The sequence below is a fragment of the Rattus norvegicus genome, chromosome 3, assembly GCF_021556685.1.
Source record: "Rattus norvegicus strain SHRSP/BbbUtx chromosome 3, alternate assembly SHRSP_T2T, whole genome shotgun sequence".
NCBI classification, from domain to species: domain Eukaryota; kingdom Metazoa; phylum Chordata; class Mammalia; order Rodentia; family Muridae; genus Rattus; species Rattus norvegicus.
The window spans coordinates 86,445,469-86,458,556 of record NC_141536.1 but is presented as its reverse complement, the minus strand read 5'-3'; the positions used below and the strand labels follow the sequence as shown (position 1 = coordinate 86,458,556).

At 36.5% G+C, this 13,088-nt stretch overlaps 1 long non-coding RNA gene across 3 annotated transcripts in view; it reads left to right on the top strand.

The window, feature by feature from the left end:
* The window catches only part of LOC134486295 (uncharacterized), a 63,704-nt gene extending 60,717 nt beyond the window's left edge, over window positions 1-2,987 (top strand). For 2 of the 3 annotated variants that reach the window (XR_015684958.1, XR_015684959.1), the window contains one exon: window positions 2,588-2,977. This is a non-coding gene — a long non-coding RNA (uncharacterized LOC134486295). Of the gene's footprint in view, window positions 1-2,587 lie in introns of all 3 variants that reach the window. The other variant, XR_015684961.1, reaches the window with a different exon arrangement.
* Window positions 2,988-13,088: the final 10,101 nt, after the last annotated feature.

The following is a 13,088-nucleotide window of genomic DNA, read 5'->3' as shown; positions in this document are numbered from 1 at the left end:
AATAATAAGCATGACAGTGATCCTGAGCAAATGCTAAATGAAAGCCATTTGTAATTTTCATTGCTGTTATTTTCAATGCAGTGTTATATCAATATCATAAAGAACACTCTACTAAAGAATCTGAAATTTATTATTTTTCCAAGATTCAAATTAAGCGGAGTGCTGCTAAGATATTTTCATGGATCTATTTTTCTAGGAAGCAAATGTTTAAGTGAAACTTATTGCTGAATATTTCAATAAAGACCCTAATGTCAGAATGGATGGACAAGCACAAAGTTAAGGCTTGAGCTGAGATGCAGGTGTTTATGACACCAGCAGATTTATAGCAGATATAGGAGCTGGGATTATCTGTAACATTGACCTCCACGGAGAAAAGGCAAACCTCTATTGTTGAGGTTTGGTCTTTTTTTAAAAAGTTAATTAATTAATTAATTTTTCTTCCATTTTTATTAAATTGGGTATTTCTTATTTACAAGAATACAAGAGATAGAAGAGAGAATCTCAGGAGCAGAAGATACCATAGATAACATTGACACAACTGTCAAAGATAATGTAAAATGCATAAAGCTCCTAGCCCAAAACATCCAGGAAATCCAGGACACAACGAGAAGATCAAACCTAAGGATAATAGGTATAGAAGAAAGTGAAGACTTCCAATTTAAAGGGCCCATAAATACATTCAACAAAATCATAGAAGAAAACTTCCCTAACCTAAAGAAAGAGATGCCCATAAACATACAAGAAGCCTACAGAACTCCAAATAGATTAGGCCAGAAAAGAAATTCCTCCTGTCACATAATAGTCAAAAACACCAAATGCACAAAACAAAGAAAGAGTATTAAAAGCAATAAGGGAAAATGTCAAATAACATATAAAGGCAGACGTATCAGAATCACACCAGACTTCTCACCAGAGGTTTGGTCTTGTATTGTAAAGCTAAATACTGGCTACCAAACTCAGGTTGCCTCCAGGGACCTGAGAGTCTGCAAGTACTCCAGTGAAGTAATATAACCTTCTCCAAGTTAACCTATAGCTAATAGGTAGGCAGAAGAGATATATATGGTGCCTAGTTAACTGATCTTGGGATGTGAGGAGATCACAAATCATAATGAGAGAGAGGGTGAAAAAGGGAGAAGACACCATGAGGTAAGATTATTAAAATAATGGCCTTGTGGGCTGGCTAATTGGAGTCAAGGGCAGCCCAGATGAAACATCACAAATATATAATGGCGTTATTGGCTGGGAAATAGACATTATAGCATAGAGTGTAGATAGCTATCCAGCTCTTGTGCTGATTAAGTCTTACTATAAATATAAAGGTTGTGTGTGTCTTTTTTCTAAGAACTCAATGGTCAAAGGCAGGATAGAAACACCAGATTGGAATTAAAAATATTCAACAACAGCTGTTGATGCTCTTACATTGACCAGAAATTGGGTGTCCATTATATAGAGAGAAGTGAATGAAAAACATCCATGAGACTGCCTTATTTATTAATTAGCCTGGAGTGATCAACAACAATAAGACAAGTTTCTAGAGGAGTGACTTCCTGGAAGCTGAAATAAAGGATCAAACAAAGAAGTTATCAAATTCACATGATTGTCGTGACACTACTTGCCTTTAAAAGGGAGATAGAATAATCATTTGTTTTCTGGTTTTTAACTATGTGGAGGAATCTCTTAAATTCTAATTTTTAAAAGGTTAGTTCTAAATTCACATTACCATTTCAGTAAAGAGAAGTGCTGGGAGTGCTGGTCATTGAATACTCTGAGTTGCAAGGGATGTATTCAGCCTCTCTTGCAGATTGAGGAGTCAGCCACTTGGGCAGCAGTGTGATCCTAAGAGTCCAGTAGAATCTAGTCACAGAATCAGTGTGTGCTTCCTTTAAGAAAATCGTTTCTATTCTTGACAGTAAATACCTGCACCCTTCATCCAATGGACATGGAGAAACATCTTAATTAGATTCGCTAAAATGACCGTTCACTTTTTGTGAATTTAGTCAGGAAAGAAGTTTTTCTAACGATGAAAATCTGTTTCATTATATTTAACATGATATACGACAATTGCCTTCCAAATGTACCTTTTTGACATATACAAGCTCATCCTTTTTGAGTGTTGATAGGGTCTGAAATAGAACATGGAAAAGGTAATTAGATTTCATCACTCTATTTGCATTTCATGAGAAATTAATTTGTATCCAAGTAACAGATTCTTTCTTAATGCTCTAAAGACAAACTGTCATATAATATGGTCCTTTTCTCATAGGTTCATGTAGTACTGAACTGATGATTATATCTGGCTAATGAGCCACAAAGGAATGTAATCCTTCAATACAAGAATACTGATTGAACTAATTCTGACACCAAACAAACATGCTTAAAAAGAAATCCTTCCTATGCTGTATTTTCAAATAAGACCTTCAGTTTAGTGACATTGTCTTCTTTACTTTCTTCCACACTCCATGTCTTTAAAAACATCTTAGAATATTTGTTTAATGTTGGCTTAGTAATGTATTAGTCATCACTCTTTGACATTGTGGTTGAGATAAAGAGAACTCTTGTATTAATCAATATTTTATCATTATAACAGGATATCTGACACAAGACACTTGTGAAGAGAAGGTTTATTGGGATCTTATTTTGGAGGCTACAAGAACATAAGAACATGGGCTATCACCATATGAATCAAATCAGTGATGGATGGAAATGGCTGGACTACCAGTGCAGGAGTAGGGAAGTGACTAAACCACTCAGCAAGATCACCTCTTATTGTGTTTAGTGAATAACAAGAATATAGTGGTTGTAGTGCTATAATTTCCTCAAGGCAAATATAACCAACCAGCCAAACAACCGAACAACCAGCCAACCTACCAACCAACCTACCAACCAATCAACCAACAAACCACAGAAACCAACAAAATGATAGCAACAAGAAACACAACTAAACAAAAATGTAAAGGTGTCCATTAAAGTGTTGACTAAAGACAGTGAAAATAAGCAATTCATTTTCAGTATACAACACAATATCTTTTCTGTGATTGGTAGTCTCCAAAATTAATGGAATCAAAATGGGAAACTGGTTCCTGTTTAGTAGTTAGTATCATAAGTGCTGACAAGTTATGTGTCAAATAATTAGAGAAATCAAATGGAGACCCTGACTTTAATTAAACTTTATTGCTCTGAGTGAGGAGCAATAAATTTATATTAAATAAAAGTGCAGAGGATTTAGGGTGAAGCAGAATTGCATATTGATTCAGATGATAGTAAAATGCATATACACGGACACATCAGTAATTAACTACTATAAATCATTTCCAATGAGTCTCTTCTCTGAAAAAAGAAATCCTTGCAAGGAATTTTAAAAATATGCCTAAACATCTTGTCAGCTTCAACAAGGGCACCAAATATCTGGGCACCATAGATCAGATGTAGCAACATCTGCCCACACTCAACTTAAGGAAGAGTAAATGTGATAATGTGATTCATACTTATGGTCAATATGAAGGCCGGGTCATGAAAATAGAGAGTCAAGGTGATGGTGAATTGTTACTATATATGCTGTTCAACTAGGACTGGAAAAAGAGAAAACATACTTTGGGAAGGTTGAAATGAGAAAAGGCACCAGTGAACTATGTTTTCTTCCTCCTGAGATAGTCTAATGGACGAAAGACCAGAATCACATATGCAGTACTGAGTTGTGTTTCTCCTAAAATGGAGAAAACATAAGGTGTGTGTGTGTGTGTGTGTGTGTGTGTGTGTGTGTGTGTGTGTGAGAGAGAGAGAGAGAGAGGGGGGGGGCACACAGGCAGACAGGCAGACAGGCAAAGACACACATGCAGCATGGACAGAGGCTTTCTGAAGCTGAAGAAGGAAATAAACCTATGAGGTGATTATAAAATGTTTGGTCAGTAGACTTTTTTTTTTCTAATCTGAAAGCAAAAGGTTTTTGAATAACAGCCTTTCAACTGTTACTTAAAGATTAAACTGAAGATCTGAGATAATATACTGGTGCCTGGAACACGTGAGACTCCTGATTCATCCTAATAATTACAAAAAAAATGTCAACAAGTCACATTTATTCTGGGGGTCCAAACAAGCAAAGTGCAAAATGGATAAAGGCTTTTATATAGAAGCAGAGTTGCATATTTGTCACTTAAAATGCACCCCTGTATTTGTAGACATATAGGGATTGATCAGAAACACACCAAGTGATATGGAGAAAGAAGTGTTAGTAAACACTGGCTTTGTGGGAGTTAGGTAAGACTGTAGATTTCAGTTTAATTTATAAGCAATGGAAACAAATTTAACCAAAGAAATGACAATAAATCTTAAAAAATTCTTTTAGAGTCAGTGTATTTCAGGAATTATTTGTCATTTTTATTTGCTAATAAGTTGAAACATGCACACATTCTGGTACCACATGTCTAAACCTGTTTCCTAGTTTGCATGGAGAAACACCCAAATGAGAGTTGACATAAGTAAATGTCATGGTTTATGAGAAAGTGATGACTACTCTCAATGAAAAGTATATTTGGGCACCCAGGAGACTGCATTAAAATAAATATGACTTTCATGGTTAGGTTGAGTAATACTCTAAGTTCTCATTATGGAATCCTGAGCTACACAATGAGATCTAGTCTCCAAAGGAAAATAAGATTAAATAATAACGAGATAATAATAACAACACAATGATAATAACATTATTTATAGTGGTGCATTTCTGTGATCCAAGTGCACTGAGACAGAGGCAGGCCGGTTTCTATGAGTTTAAAGCCAATCTGGTCTACATACCAAGTTTCAAGCCAGAAAGGGCAACATAATAAGACCTTGTTTCAGAAGTCAAGCCTGAAAAGTAAATAACTAAAATGCAGAACTAGAGAAGAAATGCCAGAAATGGAAGGTATGGGGTTGAGGTAAATTGCAATTTTAAACAGAATAATCAAAAGGAGCTTCACTGACCAGTATACGGCTTATGAAAATCAAATGTGTTTTTTTTCAGGATGTGACACTTCACTCAATGTACACATATTTAATTGTTTTTAATCTAAGCTCTGCCTTTACAGAAACATTGTATATAAATGTGCATATAGTGACATAGTATAGAGTGATATAGTATATCACAGATGTTAACTGTTCTCTAGGGTCTTGGTTTTCAACCTTACTAATGCTTCAACTCTTCAATACAGTTCCTCCTGTTTGGTGATCTACAACCATAAAATTATTTGGATGCTACTTCCTAGCTATAATTTTGCAATTTATAAATTGAATCACAATGTAAATATCAGATATATAGGATATCTGATATGCAAGGGGTTGCAAACCACAGGTTAAGAAAGATGTTTTTAGTGCTTTAAAATTTTGTTGACACAATGCATTGTGTTTGTATTCGCCTCCTTTTGCATTATTTCTGAGATGTTTGGAAATCTACTATCCAACTATGAACTTCTGGTGTTTCCTTCAAAGACTCTAAGTTGCTATACAGTAAATAGTCGAGATGTCCATGTTCTTACGTTCATATTCACAATAGCCAGGAAATGGGACCAAACTTGGTATCCATTAACAGACAAATAAAAAATGAAAACATAGTACATATGCACAATGGTATTTTATTGAGACATTTGGAGGATAATAAACATAATCAGGAAGCATTATCTTATATAAAGTAAGCCAGCCTCATAAAGTCCTCGTAAAGATATATATGCCATATATGTGTTGACCTATATAGAGGGAATTTTTTATTTAGGTACATGGTAAGTAGACTAGCAGATTTTAAAAAACGACTAATTGGTCAAATAGTGGCAGAAGGCAGAAGGAAGTTAGTTGTTTGGACATTTTGAGTCTAGTGTTGCCCTTTGTTATTTGTGTACCCAAATACAGGACTGAATAAAAAATACCCAGAACACTCTGAAAGAAATTTTAATGTAGAAAAAATTTCCCCTAAATTGAGATCAATATCTATATTGAGGTCAATATCAGTTTAAGAAGTTAATTTTATGTTTGTTTTGGCTACTCCTCCTCAATTACACAAGCTTATCAAATGCTGAGTTTCTGGATATAGCACAGTTTTATGGGTCTACTTTAATTGTTGTGTTGCCCTGGTTTTAGCACTGTAGGTAGAGTCCCAGCGGACAGGGTTTCTCAACTTACATCTGACTTGAAGTTTTGCACCAATAAAGTTTCACATATACTTCGCTGCTAATTTATTTATTCAAACCTTAAACAATAATGTGTTGAGTTACATTATAAATCCATGGTTAGGTGGCCAGAAATTATGCATTATAACAAAATATTCGTACTTTAGGAGATCTAGCTGCTTGAACTAGAAACCCTCATTCTTTTCATACTTTTTAGTTGAATGTGAGTTTAACAACTCAAGAAGTACAGACCGACAGGAGCCGGATGTAGATCGCTCCTGAGAGACACAGCCAGAATACAGCAAATACAGAGGCGAATGCCAGCAGCAAACCACTGAACTGAGAATAGAATCCCCGTTGAAGGAATCAGAGAAAGAACTGGAAGAGCTTGAAGGGGCTCGAGACGCCATATGTACAACAATGCCAAGCAACCAGAGCTTCCAGGGACTAAGCCACTACCTAAAGACTATACATGGACTGACCCTGGACTCTGACCTCATAGGTAGCAATGAATATCCTAGTAAGAGCACCAGTGGAAGGGGAAGCCCTGGGTCCTGCTAAGACTGAACCCCCAGTGAACTAGACTGGTGGGGGGAGGGCAGCAATGGGGGGAGGGTTGGGAGGGGAACACCCATAAGGAAGGGGAGGGAGGAAGGGGGATGTTTGCCCGGATACCGGGAAAGGGAATAACACTCGAAATGTATATAAGAAATACTCAAGTTAATAAAAAAACAAAAACAAAAAAAACAAAAAAACAAAAAAACACTGGTAAAGCAAAGGCAATCACGAGGAACGGTGTAACTGGAGTTGACATGTAGACAATGAAATGAATACCGAGATGTGTGTATTTACTTAGAGATTCACTTCTAGATAAGCCCGAGTGTTCTTAGCTAAGAGGAAGGCTGTGAGCTGAAAGCTAGCTCATGCAGAGCCTGAAGTTCTACAGTTTTCCATGGGATTCCTGCTGCTGCAAGAACAGCTTAGTTCCTAGGTTCCAAATGTTCTTTGGAGCAGGAACGAGCAAGACCAGTTTTCTCACTTCACGGTAGCTAATATTTATAAAACCTCAACCTGTTACTGACATAGTGTTCTGCCTAACGTATCCTAATAATTTTGTATGAACAGCCCATTGTGGGGTCTCATGTCCCTTTATAGATGAGAAAACTGTGACTCATAAAAAATGTAACTTGACTAAGGCTTTCTAAGTTACCAGTGCCAGACTCTGAAGCAAGGCTTTTCTCACCAGGACTCATTGTATTTAATCATCATGCTGAGGCATAATATTTACAAATGTGCAAACACATATATACAGATTAACTTTAATTTGTTAATCATCTGTAGCAAAATAGAATTTATGCACTATCTCCAGACTAGTAGAAAATTCAAATAGCCAGAAATTCTGTGTTTGGAGGAAAGCAATTCTGCACATGGATAAATTGCCATCATGGGATCTTTGGTTACACTGCTCTATTAATTTAATAGCAGACTCTGACTTTATTACAGTAAATAACACATTCATTAAAATATTTAAGCACTCATGAGTGAAGAAAAGAGGCATTAGAAATGCTCTCTACTAGCACAACTAACAAAAGTGATGGAATCATTTCAGTGAATCAAAGAAGCCTGGTAGGTGTTCTACAGGCAGTCTCAATACCTACATCATACTCCATACCTGCATCAGAGGCCCAAGTAATGTGAGGATTCCTGAAGAAGTTTGTTATGGGATAGCTTAGGCTAATCCAGCACAGGGACATTCAGAGTAGCCTTTCATTTCTCACAAGAGAAAGAATAGTTTCTGAGCAAGGAGCTGAAATGCAAATGCTTTATGAATGTCAGGTAAGGCCTAGTAGTTTCTGCAGGCAATTTTGTTCAGGATTCTAAGTCCATGGACTTAAGGCCATCTGCTGTAGTCAAGGATATTTCTGGTATTCCCACAATACTGGCCATTATTGTTGGTTAATTAAAATATTCCAGAGGGAGGTGGATTTATCAAAGAGACATTCATCTTTAGCTAATTGTTAATCACTCTTGGAGGACTTTTAGTGGGAATAGTGATGTTAGTACTGCTGTAGGTACAATACACAGTGAGCTACATGTAGCAGAGTGTGCTTGGGTTACTGCAATGATCTGGCCTATAAGAGATAGCTGATGGCAGTGGTAATGGACAGAGGACAGATGTGAGACAAATAACATTCCATATTCATAGGGCTTGATGATCCTTAATTAAACATAAGAATCAACAGAGAAGGGTTGGGGATTTAGCTCAGTGGTAGAGAACTTGCCTAGCAAGGGCAAGGCCCTGGGTTCGGTCCCCAGCTCCGAAAAAAAAAAAGAAAAGAAAAAAAAAAAGAATCAACAGAGAAAAAGAATAGGTCTATTTCTACTACATCCATTCATTCATGTAAGAAGCATTTATGAGCTGTTCTGTGCCAGGAACTGAGGCACAATGCCCATCTTGCTGCTCATCTTCCTTGAGCTTGCAGATACAGTCAAGCCTTCTGTTGTGTGGTTGTAGCCAATTTCCCTGCTGCTAGTGTGGCTCCTTTCTGACTTTCTTCCAGAATCTGAACAAAGCATCTTTCCCATTTTTATCAACTACTTGTCTCCTTCGCTGTCTTCATGGGAAGAGATCCAGAAAAAAAAATCTGATGTCTAGAAAAGGTGTCATGCAATTCATAGGGCAGCAGCACTGAAAATACAAAGGCTGGTGAATTTCAGGTAAGCACTGGTGGTTCCTCCAGATAGTTTCGTGTGGATTCTGTTTCCATAAGAAGCAAATACAAAGAGCAATGTAACCTGGAGCTAATGAGTACTATTGGGCATAAAGCTACTGTAGCCATACTTCACCTGGTGAGGAGCCTCTTTTCTTTGATTTTCCTCCTATTTCACTTCGTGGTCCCTCTGTGATCTGTTTGCCAGCTTTGTCTCATCAATGCGACTAGTGCAGTGATTCCTGAGGCTCAGTTCTCATGTAGGTCTACTCATTGTATATACTTACTCTTACAGTTTTCCAATCTTCTGATAACACATATGATTTTCAAACTGACAATAAATAAATAAAGATAAAGATAGATGTAGAGAGACATGGAAATAGGCATATCTATCTACATACATACTACATACATACATACATACATACATACATACATACAAAGAGTCTTGTTGACTTTAGGCTTTGCTTTTAGTTGGACCATCTTCATGCAGACTTATTAGCATTTGAAACCTGGCATAAATCATGAATTGCAAATGCCTCACCTCTGATTCCCTCAATCTCACCTCATAGCCTCCGATATAAATATGAGGAACAGCACAACTGAACTAACTCTGAGCCTCATTAAACTTCCTACACACCCAGTGATAGTGTCCTCTGTCCAGTTGCCAAGGATGAATATACTCTGGTCATCTATGGTCCTTCTATTTCCTTTGCAACATGTATTCTTTATTTCATCCCAAGCTGTTTACTTCCAAGGTGGATCCAAATCTAATTCTTTAAATCTCTGTTTCATGCCCCTCTGGTCCAACTCACGATGATACAGTGTGTGAACTATTGCAGTCAAGTTATAACAGATCTTCATTCTTTTTCCTTAGTAACTCCTATAGAACCATTCTAAAACATTCCCAGAGTGGTTTCTCAAATTTAACAGTTTTGTCGATGTTTCTGTCTTATTTTTTAAAATCTCATGGAAAATAAATCCCCAGTAAGTTAGCATAGGTTATGAGGTTCTCTGTGTTCAAATCCTTGCCGTCTCTGACTCTCTGACTACCTGCTCCATGGAGTATGTCTTATGTCAAAAAATAATTAGCAAATTTTAAATGTGTAAGCAAACATACAGCTTTCTTTTAACTAATACCAGAAAAATAATTAGCTGCAGCATTTTAAGCCTATTTTCTATTTGCCAAACATATTCGTCTTTAACCATAAGAATTTCAAGTCAGGGCAATCAGGGAAGTAAAATCTCTAAAGGGATAAAAACTTGTCCAATATCAATGCATTTTTATTGATCTATGGGGTGATTTAAACCTATGCTTTTAATAGATAGGATAAAGCGCAGCTTTACTTGAATATTTTGAGCTATGTAAATGGCTGGTTGCCTAGGAGATGTATTGTGGTGTCCTCTGTATGCATGTCAAGAAAAGAAGTTGCTTAGTGATAAAACTTTGAAAAGAATTGTGGATTGTTGCAGTAAACCTTTTCAGACAAGTCTACCTTTTTAATGTCTTTCTGTAAGGGGAACTTACTTCCCCTCAGAAGGAGGGTTACATTAGTGTGAAAGCTGCCACTCTGACTAAAATAGCAGTGAAGAGAAAATTGCATTATTTAAATGTTAATTATGCCCAATCTAAGTAAGGTAAATAGGATGGTTCTTCACCACTTTCTTGTGCACTTTAAGTTACAGCATCTATTAACCTGAAAGATATTTATTTAACATTTAGTTGGACAAATATGGGTCTTAGGCTATGGAAAATAATCAACACAAATATGCTGTATTTGTCAAATTTAAGTATTTCCTATATTATTCCATGAGACCCTGTGTTAGCAAAATATCAATATAATATTTAGTATAAAAGAGATCAGAGAAACTATAGAGACCAGTAAAAATTCAGTAAAGAGTAGTTTGTATCTTGAATAGTACTGTTAGGAAATGGTAGGTAGGTTCTTAGAAAAGTAGAATTTGAACTGTAAATATTTCACTGGACAAACATTGGGAAAGACACAAAGCAACTGGTGAAGCTTATGTTAATATGGATATAACATCAAAAGGTCTTTGAACACATAAGGTTATATTAGTGGTCCACCTTGGCCAACATAGAAAGCATATGAAGAAGGTAGCAGAGGTACAGCAAAGAGATCATAGGGTGGATGATGAAGTACATGTGGTTTAGAGGCTTTGCTCATTTTTAGGAAGGTTAGAAGTAGTAAAGAATTCAGATGAGCTGGTTTGACTCCAAATACATTCTTAACTATGTGAACACTCCATTGAGAGCTCATGCATTGGGACGTCAAAATACTTATCTACAAAGTGAAGAAGATAATGTGAGAATATGAGTTTTCTGCCTGTTCTAAATAAGAGTCCTATGAGGTATTTTGGCAGTTTAATTCTAGAAAAGTTTCTCACAGAATAGCTCTTCTGTATCGACTTCCCCATTATTACTATGGTATAAATTTGGGGATCTTTGGCTTTCCTTCCTACCTGTTATTTCAGAGTCATTAGCTCCAAAGAGTCATATGTTAAATGCAGTTTTAGCCAAGGTCAAGAGTGTTTCTTAAAGCTGTGTATGTTCATATTCCTCCCTTGTGACGTCTGTTTAGAAGTCCTTGACTTCAGCCCTATGCATTCCAAGAGGTCCTTATTTACGTACATAAAACAATTTAGGTGATAGTTTTTTCATAGCCATTTGGTCCTACACACACACACACACACACACACACACACACACACACACACACACACACACACTTTTTGAAGACCCTGTTCCTTTAAATTTGCTAAAGCATTTGTATGCTCATGTTTTTGAGTGAGAACACCAAAATACTGTTCAGAAACATTGAGTTAAATCACATTGTAGGGACAGTATTAGAGTCTCAAAATTTCTGCCTGGTGACTCTGGTCCTACACATGTTTATGAATTTCTAATGACCATTTTCTCTGCTTCTCTAGAAAATAATTATGTATGTGAAATATTTTAAAAGGAACTTAAAATTTACTATTTCCCATGTGAACTCAGAACCCACAACTGCTGTCTTCTAACAGTATTGTTAATTATGAACAACAATATTTTATATAACTTTGCTAGAAATTGTGAGCTGCAGGTTCCAAAATTTAAAAAGCTTTACTTTAAGCATTCCATAAGAATGATTGATTGGCCTAAACCTCAATGACTATAGAGTGTTGGGATGCTGCATGTATTGAGCCAAATTATATTGGGATATCTTTAATCCTCCTACACAAATATCCATTAAATTATCACTTCCTTGTGTGAACTACCAGTGTTAAGGAAGATCTTTAGGAATGTACACATTGACCCATAGCTTCTGACTCTAAGGTTCCTACTGTTCTTGAATAGCAGTCCAATAGGTCCTGCAGCACTGCCTATTGTACTACATCTAGCTATCCTAGTTAGATTTCTCTTTTTATGTCAACTTGTCACAAACTTGTTGGTCATATTCTTTATTAATGAATAAATTGGTAGAGCCCATGGTGAGAAGTGTCATCCGTAGGAACGTGGTTCTGAGGGAATACAATGGCAGGCTGAATATGTCACAAGGAGCAAGGCAGGAAGCAGCACTCCTCCGTGTTCTCTGTTTTAATTCCCATGTTCATGTTCCAGTTTCTAGTCTTGAGTTCCTTCCCTGATATTCTTTAGTGATGTAATATGATCTAATAGTTATAAACTGAAAAAAATGTTGCTTTTTGTCATAACATTTATCACAGTAACCGAAACCTACCTTAGATACTAGCTTACCTGTTGTTCCCCAGGAGTGGATTTGGAAAATGACTTGATTAGTTACTTCCTTTGTTGTTACTCTAGAAACATCAAGAGGCTCTCACCACATTGGAACACAGCTTTGGGTTGGTAACCTGAATTAGTTTCCTGAGCCATGTTCTATCACATCTGGCTCCACAACAAATTACTTCATTCCCTTTAAGAGGAGATACCAAGATTGATGCAATGGCAAAGGTAGGTCAAGTCTTCTATCAGGCCATACATTCATTGTGTCACCTGTACATTAGAAACCTTGTAAATGCAGATACAATACAAACATCTAAGTGCTGAAAGAGTGAGCCTTCATGCCTGGTTCTTTCTTTGATTTTTTTTTCTAGAACCATTGTTCAAGAACAACTTAGTTTCCACGAATAGTGGAATTTTCTTATTTTACTCTTTGGCTGTTGACTTCAATGTTCAATGCATTGTGATCTACTAAAATACCCTTTGTGCCTTCCTTTATTGTTTTTG